Source organism: Spodoptera frugiperda, chromosome 4 (genome assembly GCF_023101765.2).
Source record: "Spodoptera frugiperda isolate SF20-4 chromosome 4, AGI-APGP_CSIRO_Sfru_2.0, whole genome shotgun sequence".
Lineage (NCBI taxonomy): Eukaryota > Metazoa > Arthropoda > Insecta > Lepidoptera > Noctuidae > Spodoptera > Spodoptera frugiperda.
The window spans coordinates 10,926,728-10,948,470 of NC_064215.1; the positions used below are offsets into that span (position 1 = coordinate 10,926,728).

A 21,743-nucleotide genomic window follows, 5' to 3' on the forward strand; every position below is an offset into this window, starting at 1 on the left:
AAACTCTGATTTAGTCATAATATGGAAATGTGGATAATGGAATATGGACCCCTACCCTACATAACAACTACTCGATGACAAAGACAATAATAAACTGCGTTTAAAAACCCCAATTGAACACTTTTTGAAGTCGGTTTAGTATATTAACCTGCTCCTAAAGTAACTATAACAAACACTTTTCTGAAAACCGCATCAAAATCGGTTCGACCAATCGTGAGATCATCGTCAATAAACAGAAATACACGTCAAACAGAGAACCTCCTTTTTTTAAGTCGGTTTCAAATTGGGTCGGCTTGCCTAGCGGGTTTGTCGGGGATCCGGCTCGAAAAGCAGGAGTAGGAACCTGGTGGTTTTTAGGCAGTAAGAGTCTGACACTTCCCTCTCGCCTCATCTAAAGCGGGTGATGGTCAATCATTAAAAAAATGTCCTCCTTCTAAAAAAACGTCCACACAAGAAAATGCTCACCACATATAAACATGCTCGAGTACCTCCAGTGTTCATACCCAAGTACCGTTCAAAACAGACATTAACTAGCTTCTAGATTTCTAGAACATAACATAACTAATATAATAACAGCAAAACTTAAAATATCCCAACGTAAATAACAAGGAAACCAGTAGTTTACTGATTGGCATACATATACGACTAATAAACTAAAGCGAAACGATCGGTAGTACCGACTGTATGACCATGGCATTGTTTTATGGATGCCAGCATAGTAACTCCACATCAAGTTATGCAAAACCAGTGTAAACTGACCGTCGAATGTAAAGCAATATCGTACAAAGCGAGACCATGATAGACTGGTTTTGATAGGTCAATGTGTAGTGTTTACATTGGAGCTCACTTGCATCATGCACAGTTACTGTAGGTTAAAATTGCTGCTAAACAGAGGTTCATGCAAATTGCTCCATCTTTAAGTAATGTCAAATAATGGAATTCGTGGTTGCCATGTGTTCTTGGGAGTAAATTGATACTGTAACATTAGAATATTCTTATTTCTAGTCGAATACACATCGTTTAATAGGATCAAGTTAGTGGACGAGACAAAAATTCAGTCGCTTCTCCCTCTATGGTATAAATGCGTATTAAACAAACCAGGATTACTATACCAATATCACTACAGTCTACTGATAATTTAGCTTATGTTATGCTTTACTTAAAGCATTAAACACCGAAAGAAAACTGTTGAAGGCAAATCCTCCGCTAAGCGTCGGTCACCAGTGTCCGACGTGGCGGTTAACATGTTAAACCTAAGAAAAAGTCATTATATTTTTCGCCATATCTTCATTCAAAGTAACCGTCATATACAAGCGTAACGTAACAATCGGCCGGCCACCACACTTGTTGTAGTACTACTCTATCGTGTGGCTACACGTGTTCCAAACTGATTTACACACGTAGTTTATACTACGGTAACAATGTAAATGTATTTGTAAATACAGATAAGGTTACTACAGTTGCCATGCGTCATTACGTTAATGGTTTGTTTCACGGCTAATACTATTCTTCCTAGACGCTGAAAAACTATAGGAAACAAATGAAAAGCCAGAAACCAATAACTTTTTCTTATAAAAAAATCCAAGTCTAAAAGAGATTTCAATAATATTCCGATTCCGATCGCAGCGCAAGGTAACTGAATAATACAAAAAGATTAGCACACTGTTCGAACATAATCTTAATTATACCGCAGACGTACACAAGAAAAGACAGAAAAACGAAGCTGAACGAGATCAAGCGAGTTCAGTTGTCAAAACCTCTGTGCTTCACTGAACAGCTGTTTATAGATTGCCTAGATATCGGCTTACCAGATTTATTGCCTAGCTAAATCTTACATATTAATGGATCTCAGTGTACGTTTCCGTGGAGACGTAAAAACAGTGCTATTTCTTTAACAATAGACACGCAAGAATGTTTACGATGTTTTTACTACGGACCACGGCATTTGTAAATAAATAAATATTGTACTGGCCGGCGGGTGTACATTTTTATCTGTGTGTTAGTACATCGAGTGGGGTACTAAAATAGCGCACGTACAAGGGAGCCACAGCCGGACCCCTCTCACGTCACATGCCTCAGATCAAAGTAGATGAGCAATGTGTGGACAGAGGTATGTGTATATCCTACTATGTGTAATGACCCTTAATGAACCCGAGCCTACTTGATGACAATCTAGGCACTACAGATAAAATACCCCACTAAGTAGATATATCAGATATCGAGAATCGAGAGTATCTCACAGCCCTAAATATAAACGAAAACAGAGCTCGTACTTCAAGCGCCTACTTAAACCTTATTGTATTGGCCAAGACTATAAATAGCTCAACCATAAACTTCCCCATTGAACTAGTGAAAGCCTCAATTATAATTTAACAAAAAAACTTAGCCCACAAACAATTCAAAGCTCACCCAGAAAAATAACTCATACACATCATTTTCATAACAAAAACACGCAATAATACTTAGGGAACCGTTAAAAGTACGTTGGCCAAAGATCTATGGAATTTATTCACCCCATGGAAGGAGATCGCATTTCCATTCACACACGACAAAGTGAACAAGGGGAAAATTGTAAGTACTTGAAGTAAATTGTAATAGGGCTGGCAGCATATGATTTGATGGTGCTATATATCACCAAATAAACGTCATTTGCCCGAACACAATCAGCTATCGATATGGCGGGAATAATAAGTGTTTTGCCAATTTGTTTGATGTTTGCATCGATAAGCGCCCCACTCTTGTTTAGGGCGTTTTAAAATATGCATGTCAATTTCGATATAAATCCGCATGCAGACACAAAATTAAATCCTATTACGAGCTGAGGTGAATAATTAAACAACAAAAGTCATTAGTGCCTAACCAATCTATCAAAGCTGACAAAGTGCGATCAATAACCATAATAACAGAGAATTTATCGACATAACATTGTAATTTGTGTAGCCACGAGGTAATTCTCCCATCACCAATCAATGGAAACATAGAAATTAAACAGTGGGCGATGACGCGAGGAATTCTTGGAAGGCGGGTGAGCTTCGAGCAATAAGCAATAGGCTTTTATATCATCAATGAATACATTATTCATTACCTTGTCAAAGAAAAATAAGGTACGATAGTGCTGACAGTGATGTTTTACAAATACTTAATGATGACATAACGCTGCGTGTTGCCAAGCGAACGTACTCACATAGCAGTCAGCTGGCGGTAGTTCAGTCACGTATTTTTTGTAAGTCCTAGGAATACATTCACTTGGTTGGCATAGCATGACGTAGAAGGCAGTAGTGAGTAGATACGATAAAGTAGTTTTAAAAGTTTTTGCAAATATTTCGCACATAAAGCAAACGATATAATGCAAAAACCGTTAGTGCTACCCCTATGTGACAGCAACGAAGGGAAACAATGCATTTGATACTTATCTGCGGCCCTCCCCACGCATGCCGCACCTAGCCAGCGTCCGGATAACCGCGGCTTGACAATATTGTGCTGGCGGAATATCTCAGATACAACGCATGCTATCGATTGGAAAGCTGCTTTATTTATTTTGCTCTTTTTTTTCAAGGGTGACTTTGCATTTCCGTTCTGTCAATTCCTTTTGGCTTATTGGTTTTTGCCATAGATTATGTTTGTAGAACTGGTCAAATACGATAGGTAGTCCGAGATGGATGAGAATGAGGACCTTACACGCTTTTAGCAAACCGAAAGACATCAGTTTACAGACAACAGGTTTAAAATAAATTCGCAACACACATGTGAGTCCTAAAAAAATTCAAAGTCGTTAACCCACTTGCTCAAAAAACTGAACATTCCACCCTCGAGTGGAGGGTCCTTATAAATTGGCACGTCCACAAAGGCAGACGTGCGGTGGTATCATGTAGAGGCTATTAGCCATGTACCCGTTATCCGGCCACCAGCTAGGTACGGCACGCTGCTAGGGTGACACTTGATAAAATCTGCTGCATTGTTTGAATTTTTACTTGAATCGAGGGAGGGTGTTATAAGGCAGCCTATAGTGTAGGACTAATCTTGCAACCATTATTTTCAACATATCATTGAATGTCATTGTTGCACTTGGAAAGTGCATATTGTACTCGTTGCTAAAAGGTTTGATAACTTGATTTTATAATACATTAATACTATACTACATTATACGCCATTCGCTAATTCTAAGACCTTCAAGTAATTACTCCAAAGGCAAAAATTTCTCCAATATTCACAACATTACCGTCATAACTGTAACCAATAAAACCGGGACAAATATGTTGACTTTATCAAGAGTACTTAAGAAAACGAGCTCAAACAACTTGATTAGGTGTTCGGGAAAGCCAGCACGGCTGCACGGAGCCAGTTCCTTGTAGCCCCACGGTAGTCATCGATCATCCACCACAATGGGTAGTTCTGCGAACGGCTAAATTTGCAGCCCCGGCTGATTTATGGCACGCCGAGATAACGGATCCAGATACCATCGGACTATTATTACTGAGAAAAAAGGCAATAATGCCAATTAATTTTATGGAATTTACGTGAAGGTATTTTTCGAAACTGTGGTAGGTTTGTCGTGTATCAGATTTCTGAATTTTTCCTTTAGTAAGTAGTACAAAAATATTGAACTGTAAAGATTTTTTTCGTATCTAAAGAAGAGTTCATTAAGAATACATTATACGATCTAGATTCTTTTTGATACTAAACGTAGGTTTTGAAATACACCAACCGCCTGGGAGTACTAAAATAATGACAGTATCAAATAAACGAATGTTCTGTTAACTCAGTAAATATCGGTTGAGACCTAATTTCTCAAAAAGGTTTTCCCATTGGGAATCGCTTTTGAATCATAGCAAAATCCATTTCATTATTAATTAAAATGAAGTTAGAAGTAAAATTTAGAGAGATTATTAATGGTGTTACCATAGCAACCGGTTGTTAGTGGAAACGTGACGGTAACTTCATCCTTTATTTGTCATAGTTTTAGATTGGCTTATCTTTAGCGGAAATTAACACCCAAGCTGTGGTTTTAGCATGCGTCCCCATCCCCATATTATATTTCCCACGACTTTTATACCATTCCATACATTTTATTTAACCTTTATAAATATTGTACCTCCAGTAAAAGATAAACAAACGAATTATTTTAAGAAGCGGCGGCTCAAGAATTTGGCCAAATTCAAACATCGCAGTTGGCATCAATCATGTTTCTAAAAATGTATGAGAAATAGAAATATGTGGTTTTAAAGTACTTACATTATTTATTACATGAAAAATGATTTGTAGTTGTCTCACAAAAATTACAAAGAAAGATAAATAATGGGACAATAACAAGAACTCATCATTTGTTAAATGGGTGATTAGAAAAACAGAAAAACGAGACCTTTATTAGTTTTGCTTACAGGAAATTCCCAAAAACCCATGAGTTTCTAAGATATCCTACAAAAACCATGCTCCTCGTCAAACCCAGCAATGTATTATCGTGCTTTGTCCGTCCGTCTGTCTGTCAATGAAAGTTTTTTTTATTACAAAGACAGTTTACAACGAAAACATTGTGTACAGTCTCGGATGGGCGATCTAATGGCAGGTTTTTTCAACAAATATGATATAATTTTATGAGTGAAATTATAGAGTACGAGTACATTGTTGTGGGTCTACCGTTTAAGTATCATTTAGTTTTTATAAGGAAAAGGGTTATGACGACACATGCTAGGTATGGCCCTATGTTTTGTTATTAATGCAAACTTTTTTTGAAGCCCATTTCTTTTGTAGAGTGACCTTATTTTTGGACTTAAGTTTGACTATAGCTGAGCCCTAACAAATGTGCGAACTGTCACGTAGAAGGAATGCGACAATGCCACACAACTCACATAAGTGTGAGCGAGAGATCTGATAAAAATGACTTATGACAGTTCGCACGTTTGTAATGGTCCAACTATAGTTTGGTATCTAAGCACTATAGATGGAAAATACTTTATAAAGGCGTGGTTCTGATGTTACACGAGTTACGTTTCTTTACCTTTTGTATATACAAGCATAAACATATTGACAAGCATTATCACAATACATAGCATACGCTAGCAAAGGGTAAGGCACTTTTTTTAAGAGGGGAAAATTATCCAATGACTTCTCCCGCCTTGGGCGAGGCGAGAGGGAGTATCAGACTCTTACTGCCTAAAAACCACCCCGTTCCTACTCCTGCTTTTCGAGCTGGAGCCCCGGTAAACCCGCTAGGTAGTCTGCAGCTCCGGACATAGCATGCCCCAGCAAAGACTAAATCACTTGAGAGTCAATCTCATCCCAATGCACCAAAGCATCACACAAAACCAAAAACGCTCTCACTCGACCAAACTTCCACATAGCAACAGATCGCCAAAAAATATATCAATAGGTACAAACAGTAAAATATGTTAAAAACTCACGTTATCACGAAGCTTATCGTTCACTCAACTCGAATCTGAAACAACCGAATGGAATATTACTGATCGATTACGGATAGTTACCGTTTGCTTATCAACTTGGCAACTGAAACTACTGGACTGTAGACAGACAATAGATTAAGAGGTTTACGTGCTTAGACAATGAGTCTAATTCTGTTTGTATTTGATTCGTACGATTATGATGAACAATACAATTCTGTAATACATATTATTTTGGTAAGTAAAGTACATTCAAAAATCAGTCGAACCAACATGAAAATAGGGCGTAAATCATCATCAACAGTCCGCGACAGTCCACTGCTGGAGTGTAAGACATGGGAGATGAGAGAGGTTCAGGTTTATCAGAACGTAGGTACTACTGGTGAGTCTCAGTCAAATGTGTAGACCCTTAAGTCAGTTCATACGGCACCCACGAAAGGAGATGAAACCAGCCATCGATTGGTTACCAAGAGCTCAGTACGAGTTTGTTTTACGAACGCGTTCGGCGCTCTGATTGGTGGATTCATTTGTGCTGACCAATCAGAGCGCCAAACGCGCTCTCGTTTCGTTTTCTTTCAACGTAAAGCAAACTCGTACTAAGGGTACTGATACTTTTAACTACTTGCCATAAAACTATCAACCTGTTTTTGCCATCAAAATTAAACCGAAAATAACGATGTAAATAAAATCCATTGATAAATGTGATACAATGTACCCTAATTTAATATTCAAAACGCGTAATTAAAGAACTTGGAATTCCTTCGAGGAGCGATGCCACGGGAACATTCCCAGTCGAAGAATTTATTCCAAAAATTACTCATAACTATTTATAAGTGACAATTATTTATTATACGACGTTAAAATAATACTTGGCTAGTTAATTTTAATCACTCATTACATTAATTATATAGGAACCTGTGAACATGGTATAAAAACCATTAGTTAATGTGTTTGAATATAATTTTGAGACGTAATCCCAGGTAAGTATATTATTTATTTTTCTTATTTACTGACAAGCCGCGTGTAAGAAAGGTAAATATTTACTCTTGAGATAAAAAGGAGCATTGCGAATCATTATGCAAGAAATTCAACAAAAAAATATACATAATCGGTTATTGAAATTCCGTTCGGTAACCGACCGATAGATACGTTATCTCGAAATAATCCGTTCACACAGTTCCATGCCGACATGATGGATGGATGGAGTTTCCACGTATTTGAACACCAGAGACGTTGGACCCGCGCCACTAAAGCGGAACATAAACATTTGTATGTGGACTAATAGGTCAACTTACACCAGTAAGCTAATGACGAAATCAAAGCTCAAGTGATGGGTAAACATCAAGTACGGCAACACCTACCACTCTCTGTGACGAGGCATTACATGCAAGATTCAACTTTAATCAATTAAAATTTGAGTTCAAAATTCCATTAAGCTTTTTACAGAGTTGTTCAATTAGGGTTCTCCGTGCGTTCGTGAGGCAGTTTTCCGTCATGTGACACGGGTGTTAAGGCTTAATTGGGCATTAGACGACGGGTGGATAAAATGATAATTAGAAATACATAATAAATTAAAGAAGGTACTCATTAGCATAAGAACTCGTCATAATGTTATTCTCTGAGGAGGTATGCAAAGGTGTAGTGCAGAGTACTCCTTCAAACACTGATTTGTAAAAACCCGAACTAGAAAACTCAATAATACATTTCAAATCAAAAGAAATTACAGTAAAACCTGCTAGTATGATGCTTCATATCCATATTATAATATTATAAATTGTAAAATGTGTTTGTTTGTCTTTTCTTCACGTCGCAACGGAGCGAGTTCATAACATGACTTTTTTTGGTAACTAGAATTAGGGGGCTGGAGAATGACATAGGCTACTTTTAGTCTCTTTCTAATCCCCCAAATTCTTAAAATGGGGGGTGGAAGTTTGTAAGGAACATTCGGCAATTTCAAGACAGAAAACAATTAGTACATGGATTACTTGTGAGTAACAAAACAATCGTGCATAAATATTTTTTGGAAATCTGCCCTCCAACTCTTCAAAAAAAGCAGGTGCGAAACCACGAGCGGAAAGCTAGTTAAAAATATAATAGAGATATGAAAAGAGAGTAACGAACTTTGTAGTATTTCCTTGTGTGCATAGTACACAGACAGAAACACGTCATAATGTGTGTGTACAGACTAGGTGTGTCTACATACGTCACACAGCTACAATATTTATAATCTGTTAACTCATGTACTTATAATTCTAATGGGCGTTGCATCATGCATGGTGATGTATCCTGTTTATTACGATTTATTATTTACTACTCGTATTTTAACGGCATAGATAAAGATTTATTTGTTTTATTGTCATTGCATTTGTTTTGATATTAGTCACGGTCATCTTAGACTTAAATTGGGTGAGAATGTGCCTGTGAGTTGTTTTTGTTGACGGGGGGGAAACCTTCAAAAGGTGCCTAGGTTTTAGGAACATTATTTATGTAATCTTTCTGTGGAAAGAAAAAAGTATTTAATTCATACCAAAACAACGTCCAGAATACAACAACTATGTTTACAGACGAATATTCTAATCACCATAGCATTCCTCAAAATAAAGTCTACAAACAAAACCTCAACATTAAACTCATATACAACACAATAAACAAACAATATTAAAAACAGCCCTATCAATGTTAGCGATTCAGTAAACAGTGCAGGTAATGCATCGTGATATAATTTCAGTAATGGCCGGCTGGGGCGCATAAAGAACAATTTTGCAACGGCCAACCACCCACAAGCACAGCTGCATTGCAGAATGCGGCTAGATTTTTAACCGAATGCGGGTTTTAGCGGTACGTGCCTAACTTCAAGTTAAGTGTTAGACGCCAGATTTTCGTTTTGATAATGTTCGGACATATAATTTTATGTGTATTGTGGAGAATAATGTGGTGTTTGTTATACGGTTTACGGTCTTTATTGCTTGTTTAATACAGTGCGGTTGTTTTTTTTTTATGGTATAAGCCGGTAAACGAGCATACGGATCACCTGATGGTAAGCAATCGCTACCGCTCATGGACACCCGAAACACCAAAGGCGTTCCAAGTGCGTTGCCGGCCTTTTGAGGATTAGGAATTTAAGTGTTGATGGGGAATTGTTAGAGGGGGCCTCCGGTAACACACAACGCAAGCGTTATTTCACGTCGGTTTTCTGTGTTTGTTGTACGATTATGATTTGTAATTGGTTAAATTTTTAGGCTCGGGTACAGAACGAAGTATAGTTAAAGGTTTAAAAACTAGACTGACATACGTAGCGTGCTAAGTGCAACTAAAACAAAATAATAAAATTAATTATCAACGAACCTAATCTAGCCCTCACAACTGGAACTTTGTTAATTAAAAACAACAGACGAATGATAAATAAATAAAAAAAAAAATGCGAACAGGTTGAAAGTCAGTCGCATGCAAAGTGTAATAACAGACAATTGAGAAACACCTAAAACGTAAAGCCGCATCAAGTCACGAACGTAGACTAGATAGACTACTTTATTTATATCGTGAAAAGTTGAAAAATCTAATTTTCTACGCAGAGGGCACCCCAGCAGGGTGCAGTGAACTTACTTTCTCAGAATACTAGACAAAAACAGTTTTGGCAAAGCTTGCGTGGCTGAAATTAGCGTGAGAAAATTGCGCCTAAAGTGGATTTGGGGACTTGGCTAGACCTGAGGTGCAAAGAAAACATTTCAAACTTATTTTCGTATGATAATATAAACCGTAACAAGTTTATTCATAGAGCTGAAGAAAATGTACATAAAAATACAATGAGCCATTTCGAGATGCAAAACGAATTTTTTGGGAAATTTAAATCAAAATTCTGTCTGTGTAATGAATAAACATAGTTGTGTTTTTAAGTCTATAAAGTTATATTTATTAAGCCTATAAATTAATTAAAGTTATTCATAAACAGTAATAAAACTAGTTAATAATATAAATTGTTTAAACTTTCATATTTTTGAGAAATCTCACAGTAATATTGTTTTAAATAGTAGCGTGCACCAGGAAGTATCCGCAGCCTAGAGTTCTAAAACAAAACATGATAAATTACGGTATAAATATGAATGTAGCAATACATTACAATGTTTAGGTGCACCATGACAATAAACTACGGAATAGATAAGGCGGCATTAATGAAGGTTAACTTTATGGAGGTCGAGGTGCAGTTATCCTAGTGGTTACAATATAGCAAATGTCTGACATTGTAGCCGACTGCCGACTGCCGACTTAAACATTCAGGTGTAGGGCCTCAGCCGGCGCCATCCGTATTAATCCCAGCATAATCGTGGCAAAAATCTCCATCAACATAACAAAGTGCGTCCGTTTCAACTTGAATGTTATTAACATTTTAAATTCAAATGGGAATCGTTTTGTGGTGTCGAAATATTCACGCATTGACGCACGGAGCCATACATTTTACACACCAATTTCCTTTTCAGATATCTGCGGAGACGTGGCAACGTGATAGCGAAACACTTATCCCACATTCTTATACTTTAGATACCCATTTTGCCGACGTCCAATCATCACGCACAAAACATATAATTTTGCATTGTCATTCAGCCCGACCAGTTTCAACTTTAAATATTTTGCCAGAAAATGAGATAGCAGTTTGAAGATTAACACATTATATGGCGTCGTATGTTGTAATTAATTGTCAATATGGGTACAACAATGGTCACACTGACTTTGCATATCAACATCTCATAAACTGAATGACGTTCAAGGTTCAATAGAGACGGAGTAGTTGCCTCACACCGCGACAATTGAATGATCATTGATATTGCTCTCACAGAGTAAATTATTACATTTCTATTGACAGTTTTATGCGTCTTGTTACACAGTGTACAAACAGCCTAAAGGTCAATCGTATGCAGTAGGCCGAGACTTGTGGGAACATGACTATGGAACGAGCCGTCGAATACATAACAATTACATGTCAGATGAACATGTCAAACGGAATCATGTCAATGTCAAGTTCATGTTGCGTACGACGTTCGTTTTCACAAACATTTAAATATTGTTTTGAATGGACCAGCTTTTGATATTGTCTCTGTAGTGGCAATTTGGAGATGACGTCAAACACCGGTCGGGCACAAATCACAATCCTCCCACTGATATTACTCACTGCCATACAAGGAGGTTCTGTGCAAATTCCTGAATATATATTTCCATGTTTGGGTCTACATTTTGAAATTTGCACAAAGTAATGAACAACCAGATTTCAGCGAATTGGGTGGTTTGTTTTTCTATTTGTTTTGGCGGCGACAACGTGCAAACAAGTTTTTCTGTATGTAGAGAACAGCATACGTTTTAATCGAGTGCCTCTTTCACATAACAAACCGCACTCCATTTAGCAATACGAGTATTTAGTTTATTTACCTCCCTCAGCCCAAAGGCAAATAGAAGTGACATTGTCTGTTGCCCTTGGCATCGACCCGCCAACTTCAGACAAACCTGTTCATTTAGGAGATTTAAGAGATCAGAGGGCTCATACAACACGGTCGGTTTATCTTAAAGAGATTCAATGTAAATCTCTTTACTTTATCGTGATTACTCTTCCGCCGAAGGAAGGTGAACATAAATTCGGCCCCTCACTTTAGAATGCCGGTTCAATTCTGTTAATAAATGACAGGTTGTTCGCGGCTCTTGTAGTATTCATCGCTCGTCAAACGCTGCGTTCGTTAGTCCTTCTACACATCGGTACGTTTGTGTGAACCACGCGATTACGTAGCAGACATGTTTTACAATTAAAGATAAGTACCCAATTTAGGGAGTCAGTGTTTGCTGTTCGATGACGTTGACAAGCTATTCTTTCTTAACTGCTTATCAAGTTCATTACTCTGTGACCAAACATCGAGTTATGAGTACTTGTGAGCGATGTCGTCAACGTTCCGACTGCGAATCTCGTCTCGTTTTATTAAGAACTTTTTACTGTAGGCCGTGATGTGGGAAATCGTTCGCAATTACTTTGAAAACACATTCGACCGGTCATCTTTTGAAGTCTTTACGTGTCACCCATTTTCGCCAGTCCAGCGTGTTGAAGCGGATAAATGTACCTAATAGATTCGAAGAAATATGCTTCGGACGAAATCTTCGTAATTTAGTTGAACAAATTCACAGAAACGAATAATGTCTTGAAACATTCTCCTGATGAAATACTTTTACAGGTTTACAGCGAGGACTCTCATTTTGATCTCAAAATTGAAAATTTAATAAGGCTCGTCAGTTTGCGCAAGTTATACCTATTACGAAGCAATTACGTAAACCCGAGAACAATTTGTTAGTTTAGAACATATTTTCTTATCAAGCTACGATTTTTTTTATGCAAATGAAAGATGAAAATTAAGAAAATGGAGATTTTCATAAATGTTTAAAACTGTTTTTACAACACTTTCGTTTTCATTTCATTAATAAATAGGTGCTTGTAAAGATAATTATGAATAACATACGCATTTAATCGCCTCATTCGAAAACAAACTTACTATATAAAAGATCTTACACACTAAGCACTAACACGCACAAACTTCTTACTTAATCAGTTGGTCCTTTAGCCAAACAACACAAAGTTAATAGAAACTTAACAAGTTGAAAATAAAGGCCATCTGGACGAGCCTTAGCCCAGTTATTACACGGAATAATAAAGGCAGACTGGCGGCAGAGGGAAAATATGCAAAGCCTGATAGACCACTTGTACTAAAACACTAATTCACTAAAAACAGGGTTTCGTTACAAAGTGATAGCGACCGTCCGCCTACTAAAGTATCAGTATCCATTTCTAAATTAGAAACAGTATAAATTTATTGGTTGTTACACAACGCCACCGAGCCTCATCATTTTCTGTTTTATCTCTAAGTCAATCACGCAAATGGTACCTACATAAAGCTCCCTATACGCCGTATTATTACAGGACCACCATTGAATAAGTCATGCATAGCTTTTATTACAGTTATGCGTTATACTGTCAATGAAATGTACATTTTTTATCATTTACAAGTGTGTTTTTAGAATGTCTATCTAGTATCTATCTTGTAGATTATTGAAGTGATGTAAGTAATCTGTAAATCGAATGATACTAATTTAAATATTTTCTTTACACTACGCGCAAACAACTTCATTTATTTCTGTTGTTACCTAATGTCAAATTCATTTCTTCGCGTATTATTATTTAATACAAGGACTTCGCAGATGAATCGTAATGTGGAACCATTACAAAATAGCAGCACCAAGACAGACAAAATGAAAATAGACGACATCGTTGCTCATCAAACACACAATATAGTAACAAAAACGCGTCTGTGCAACACAAACAAAATAGTGTAAATATCTCAAGTTTGTTCAAGCATGTCTTCCTAAATAAAACGGTCTAGACGCAACCAGGAAAAACCTAGTTTTTATCACCCAAAGTTGTGAAGGCGCCTAGAGATGGACCGTTAAAAATCATAAATCGTGATGAGGAGTCGAGTGACGCCCAGTTATCGGTCGTTGTCACATAACGCTATCGTTCAAGATAACAGTTATGGGAGGTCGCGACACTTCACCGTTTCGTCAGCGAACGCGATGGAAACTTTACGTACCTCCTTATCAGGCAAGAATGTGAGACTGACAAAAAAAGTGATATTAGTATTTGAATTTTGTAACTCCGTGTTGGTAATTCACAACACTTTGGGTACTCTGCTCGATAAATTTGTTTGGACTCGTGATAATGGAATTCGTTAAACGGGACATTACTCAACTGTTCACATTAAAAAAAGTATAACAAAACAAATCGATTTCAAACATTCTAGATTCTAGACTTTCTAGCACAACTAAATAAAAGCACTATAGATCGTATTCCTAGAAAAGTCGTTTGAATACTGAATAATAAGTAAAAGAAAAACTAAATTTATATCTGGCAACTTTTAATAAAAAGCGCCACCTCTAATAAATCTCTTTACAAAACACACTAAACTCAATTACGGGAACGTAAAGTTTAAAATTGAATAAACAAGATGTCAGGAGCGGTAAACCTTTTTCGGTGTTGTTTTTTCAATGATTATATTTACATAAAATGAAGTTTTTGTTGGCTAGCTAATTGCAGTTTCGCAGAAGGACTATGTTGACACTGGCTCTATAGTTTCCGGTTTAAATTTTATATTTTAGGGTTTGTTTACATACGTCAGAAACGTTTTGGCACGGTCCCGTTGAGTGATTCCCATGAGGGGCATAAATTCCCCATGGTTCGAATAAAAAACATATAAACGTCTGATACAAGAAATGTATCGTTTTAGAAATACTCTCAGTTGGTTTTAAGATGCGATAAAAATAATACTGAATGGATTGGAAGTGGGGAGCCGTTCGTGTCATTTGAAATAAACATTTCATAATATATTGTGTCAATTTACGTTATATAATGTCAGGATAAACAGCATTAGCGTGAAATAAACGTCAATTACAAATTAAATTAAGCAATGGCCCTACGGAAGCATATCTCTCCTGCTAACTGTGAGTAACATTTTCATTAAGTCGGAAAAAATACGACTCCGTATCGGAGACGCGATTGGGACAGATTTAAAGTGTCAACATCTTTTAGAACTGATGGAAATAAACAATTCTGTATACAAGTATCAAAACCATAAGAATAAATTCCTCACTAATTACATTACTGACATGAAATAAAAAAAAATATGAATAGCTGTGAGTTAATCTGTAGCTAAGGCGTGCCCACACGCAGTCAATAACAAAACGTCAGAAAAAAGAAATACAATATGGGGTCCGATTCCAAAATTCATTAGAGGCGCGTGCGCACCATGCGGGTACCATTTTACAGGCATACGTTACTGTGTATATTAATGACTTAATAATAATATTCGTCCACTCATTCTGTTTGGAATGATCCCGTATTGGCCCAGCAATGGGATTTGAAAAATTTCAATTGCCTGCGACTTTTTTTGTTTACACAAGTAAAAGATTAAAATGTGTATTGAACTACCCGCATGGCAACATTAACTCCGGACTTAAATACTCTCCGAATCCATAAAGTCAGCGCTTAATGAAGATACTTTTAGTTCTAAAGCCCCATAGTGACAAGGTGCTGTATTTTATTCTCATTTTATTAGAGATGGTTAAGACTGACCATCTTCTGCCATAAACAAACATGTGTAACCTTATTAACATACTGAGGGAATTAAACAGGAAGCGAATTAGACATTAATTTTATGGGAAGTTGAAAATATTTTAATTAGTAAGTAATGGTCAACATACTAGAAGACGATAGAATATTACGATTACATACGAACACATATTCTGATTTAAAGTATGACTATTAAAAGTAAATTAATTACTAAAGGAAACCTGATATTAATTCGGACTTTGAAGACCCCAACTGGTTAAGAAAACCATGTCAGCTGTACACATAAGATTCAATAACAAAGGAACACAAACTGTATCACGGGCTAAGAATAATACAAGAGGAGGAAATTAAGGCAGCATTGTGGATATAAGTCGACCTACATTTACTCAAGTGATATGAAATGAAAGAAAACAGTGTCAAACGCTTATCTCGCGAAATAGAAGGGAGAGACGTGTTGCTACGCGGCGACCAACGACCAAATGTTATTTATCTATGATGACGCTACCAACAACGACATAGGTTTACGAGCCCAACATTAGATTTATTACAATGATTACGATGAACTCTCAGATAAAAATAGACTTATTTAAACAGTAGTTTAAGATAACCTAATAATGTTCACAAGAATTTGATGTTCCACTTGAAATACGCCATTAGGTTGGTTACAACCATTAAAACACCATCGCAAAAACATATCGCACACCGGCCTTATACTGATACCATCTTCATTGTTAGCCTTATCATCGGACTCAATTTTGACATCATTAAAATCATTTGAGTCGGCAGCCACAATTATACATGAGTCAGAGAGCCGGAGCCCTTATGACAAAATTGGCAACGAGTACGTTGCATGCAACCGCAAAATGTGGGTTCAAATTGCTAACATATCATTATGTAGGGGCTGGGGGTAAGATTCCAGATAACATTTTAAATTATATTGACGACCCCACGCGTAAATGTAAATAGCCACAATTAAAATTATCACTAAGAATTAATGTCATTATTACTTTTTTCATCCAATTTACTTTGTTGTTCGAATGCGGTGAAATAGTTCGTTGACGAATAACGGATAGTAAAGAGGACCAGTCGTTACCTGCGCGTTGTCCTAATATCTTGACATTTTCCGCATCAACTATCAGCCTGAAAGCAAATAGCTGTTCACACGCATCCCTTCTATAATTGATCTCAAAAAAACTGAACAGGTCAGACAACATTTTGGCCGCAATATCACGGTCGCTGCCTCGGCTAATGATTCCAAAAATCGCATAAACAAATAGCTGACACACACATATTTTGAAAATAGGCTCTGTCAAGCTTGCACAGTTAAAGTACAACTATTAATCACGAAACCAAAGGACAATGTGTATGGTAATAGCGTCGGTCTTTCTGTACGGCCTGTGAGGGTCACAAAAGACCTTCTCTCATAATAAATTCATTTCGGCTTCAAAACAAAACTACAAAAAGAACTTTTTTGGACGCATCTTTGACAGAACGTTGGTTTTTGTTCGTTTGAGGTAAGTAGTCGTTGTTTGTAATGTGCGTGCTACCAGCGCCGTGTGTGTTTGTGTGCGTTCTGTGTATGTAGTCCCTGCTACCTCGTGGATACCATATTCCAATGTTTGTACGTGTCACTATCCTACAATCTGACCAAATATTATCAAGTGTTCCGTAATATTTCATTTTCAATCGGGTAGGCCGTAGAATGGACCGGAAGCAATGTTTTTAATGAAACATGTGTCAATTTGAGTAAGTAATAGCGCTTCCACCATTATTTACTTTATATCAGATAGGTATTATTATGGAATCATTTTACACGGTTCGACATTTCGATTAATATTTTAGGGTTCTTTAAATAGCTATTCGGGCTAAAGCTGCTATTTTAAAATATACTATGGCATGCTCCAATTAAAGTTTATTTATTTTTATTATATGGGAGAAAATAAACGCTGATATTCTCTATTCATAAATATAATATATTGTAATATCAATTCATAACACTAATAGGATTTAAATGGAACGAATCGCATTTAATTTCACACAATGAATGTTAAATAGTTGTGAGGTTGCCATACCTACACACATTTTATTATTTATTTTTATAAACAGTTAATGCCATGTGACGGGGTATTCATAACCACATGAAAACAAATAAAGAGCAAGCGCTAAACCACATATTTGCTTCTTGAATAAAGCGCTACGTTCTATGTGCTAGTAAAATAAAAAGCTAAACTCTATTTACATTGTGTCTATCTCCTCTGTCTAGAGGAAATACAATTCAAATATACGAGGAGATAATGTTGGCTTGCATTAATGTGAGAAGTCTTCTACTACTTATATACTCCATCTTTTTATTGAGGACTTTGATAATTAAACTCTCATCAAAATTTTGTTTGACTTAAGATTTCATGTCATCTCACTTGATTACGTAATTACAGAAACATGAGACATTTTTAAAACTATTTACTTAACACATCACAATAAAAACCAACTAGTAAAATAAAAAAAAAATATAGATGAGTTCTAATTCTAATATTATTTCTCCACAAAGCTTAGCCGCCGAAATAAACGCACAGATTATAAGTAAAGCCATTGTTAAACCAAAATGGCGGACCATGAAAGAGCCTGTATTCTGTATCTCCGATCTTTTGCACTCGTTTGCAAAAATAACCGTTAAACTATTAAAGAACAAACAAGTTATATTCGATTACGGCGACAATGGCTGGGGTGTTTTTTTCCAATATTGTACATCATTTGTCACTGGTCCTCTTTTGAGGGTCGCAACTGGAATAAAGAATGATGGTGTGTGGTGCAAGGTTAAAGAAAACGTTGCTATAACAGTTGTATTGTATGAGCGATTTAGATATTTTGAAGACGGGCCATTACTATTGTTATTAATTAAGTGAAACTATCCGTATTGTCTAAACTGAAATGCTAAGAAAATATTATTAACTAACGCTCTTAAAGCGACGTCAATAACTAGCGTGGATGTTTCAATATCTAATTTTATTCGAAATCAAACTTTGCCACACTATAGTATGTATAGCCACTATAACGTGAGTGCGTTTACAAACATACAAGTTTATATGACACCCAGATCCCAAAGAAAAATTTATGGATCTCAGAAAGAGTCGTTTCGTGCGGGAATCCGAACTCACTAGACGTTGCGTCGCAGCCTGTTGCCCAGCCACCGCATCAACCGTCATCTAGTGCAACAGACTACATAATCCGTAGTTAGCTGGGTTACTTTACTATACCATGATAACAATAAGGCCATTTCCCTTTAACAAATAACAGATACTTTACCTCCATATAAGTATGTATTTAATTGTAATAACAGCACAGTGCACATCCCACGCATTTGTTTGTCTGTGTAATAAAATTACGTCTGCATTATCGGACAGATCATTTATTGACGTTTTTATTGCCTACACGTTACTTTGTATTCACGCAAGGATCTTATAAAGGCGTAATTGATTTAATATTAAAGCCTTATTGACATACATGTATTACCTACGTATAATTATTTATTAACCCAAGATAACGTTAGTATGACTGCATTGTTGATCTGAGAAATAACATAACTCTTTACGAGTTCATTTGACATTCAATAACTTGGTTTTTCCTCAAAAACTGACAATAAATAACATAGATAAGTAAAATCTGATTCAATTTATATGTTTTTAACAAGGAAAGGGGTATGGGGATGTTACTATACAACAGCACTCGTATCATAAAATGACAATTTTAATAAATCTCCATAAGTGCGATACGATAAATGCATATTTTTGTAAAGCACTGAAAGCTAATCGCTCCCGCTCCCGCTCGGCGCTCGACGCTTGCACCACACAAAACTAGAGCAGCCGCCGACAAACCGACCGCCGATAAGTAGTGGATTTAGCAACCATTATACCATTTTCCCGACGTTTACAATGATTAATGTGGCCGCAGCACACTACACGACAATCTGCCGCAATTTGTACCGAGTCCGCCACGCGTGAAAACTAAACAAAACACCGTGTGTGAACCGCCGTCTACCATTGTCATACCCGATATTACGATTGTAAACTTTTTAATGACAATCATGAATAATCGGTGGTTGCGTATGAACATTTGTTACGATGATTCCTGTGCAGTCATTAAAATATTATGTTTATATACGGCATCTTCGTGTGTACACAACGGGCGGTAATTACGCGTTCTAAGAGATTATCATCATTGTTTATGTAATACAAGTTGAGCTGTTGATATGGTAGCTAAATAAATCTGCGGCTTCATTTGTAACGCTTATTATTTTATTTCGACTAATTGTATTGCATGTCTGGAAGACGGTTGTGTCGATTAGATGAAATTAAACGAAGCTCGTAAAAAATAATTAGTAAGAGATTTCTGGGAAACTGATATGGTATATAAATACATTAATAGACAATAACATGAATTTTCCACTTTAATACTAATTATTATTATAAATAACTTGTGTCGTCAATGAGTGTATTGAGAGCAATGAGTAACCGGTCTACTTAAGCAGTGGTACTTTATAAGGATGTGGACAATTTTCCTTACCGCGTGTGTGGTATTGGTTTTATTGATGTTTTAATGTGGCCCTTGGATATGAACATTTATTGGAAATGAATACCACCCATCAAGTTTAATACTAAACGTTAACTTAGGAAATCGGACAATCAGACAGGTTTGTGAAGGCCGTAAGAAGAAGGATTTTTCAATAAATATAGAAAAAAAAAAGGAAAAACAAACAAATAGATAGTAAATAAACGATAGGTGCCGCCTCAATCATGGCAAAAACTTCAAAGCTTTCCTAACGATCGAAAAACCACACACATAATCCCCTTTTCTTCACATTTTCCATCAGCTATTCAAAAAGCCGTGGTTAGTTTAAATCAAATATTGATGCACACACAATATGGAGCACATGAAGGGAAAGCCAGGCTTGCATGTTTCATGAGAACCCGTGGTGGTTTAAAATCAAAAGTTTACTTATTCATCAGGGTCACAGCGTGTTTACAGCGGACCAATTGGATGAATAGGACTCATCCCATGTTTGGGGAAAAACAAACGACAATTTGTATTGTTCGGAACGATCGCCTGCCAATTTAGGGGATCCACTGAAAGGTGAAATGATTCTTGTTTCGTTGAGTAAATAAATAGCTTTGACATTGGCTGTAAGCTTTATTAATTTATGAGCAGATTTTGCGATGAAAGAAAGCACCAGACTGGAATATTTGGGTGACGATACGCAATTACAAACACACGTAGACGCCTATATAACAACAGGAGTTTATCAAACTCTGGTGAAATATTGAACAGATTTATTTAGTGCTAAACTTGTAATCATTCTACATCTTACATCAATTACCGTGGACGAGTAAATAAAACATCGGCTACAGACAAATGAACAAGAATGATAGCCGATACAACGCTAAACAAAGAGAAATAAGACTAAAACAATGTAAGTCTGTTTAGGGATAAACAAAACATCTATCACATGCATCGTAATTTCATCAGTGAAGTCAAATAGTTAAACAGAACACGTGGATCCTGCGATTAATTCTGGACATGCACAATGACCTAAGGAGTAATGATAGCCAGAAACAGTTACCACAATATTAGTTGGCCTGCCAAGAATCTGAGTCTATTGACAGTTGGTAACACATTGCTACTTTCACTGCAAAGGACACGCTTACTCTTACTTATTCATTCTCATGTACCGGCCCTTTGCCAAGATCCGCTTTGGTTAAGACACTGATCATGTTTCTTGTGGTAACCGTATAAAAAGATCCGTTATCTAGGATTTCGTAAGAATTTCTACTGCACGTGAGAAGGCCGCAAAATATCTCGAACTATGGTATGCATGCCAAAACCAACAATTTATGTATGCATTTGGCATGACGTTCTACTGAACTTTGGATCACCCTACCACATACAGGAAAACATAATCATACTGTATACACAATGAGCTTATGGTAAAACCTTTATAAACAATACAATACAAGGATACCTCAAAAATATAACTTACAATGGATATGAAAACTAAAAGCAAACTGAATCCTCTCAACCCCAAACTGACCATTTCAAGTTCTTCAGCCATTTGATATCCAAAGCCACAAGTATACATACAAACGTCCCGGGGCCACGTTAAGAGGGTTCAGTTTGCAAATTTTCCCGGACGTAAGCCATTTTCCATG

The 21,743-nt window shown here is 36.6% G+C and overlaps 1 protein-coding gene across 5 annotated transcripts in view; it reads right to left on the minus strand.

The window, feature by feature from the left end:
* Positions 1-21,743, minus strand: part of LOC118272940 (mitochondrial cardiolipin hydrolase) — a 112,959-nt gene that overhangs the window by 47,261 nt on the left and 43,955 nt on the right. For 4 of the 5 annotated variants that reach the window (XM_050693375.1, XM_050693372.1, XM_050693376.1 and 1 more), the window contains one exon: positions 6,399-6,433. The exons of the other annotated variant lie outside the window; for it this stretch is intronic. The gene's annotated coding sequence lies outside the window, so the exon portion shown is untranslated. The remainder of the gene's footprint in view (positions 1-6,398; positions 6,434-21,743) is intronic. 5 annotated transcript variants of the gene reach the window in all.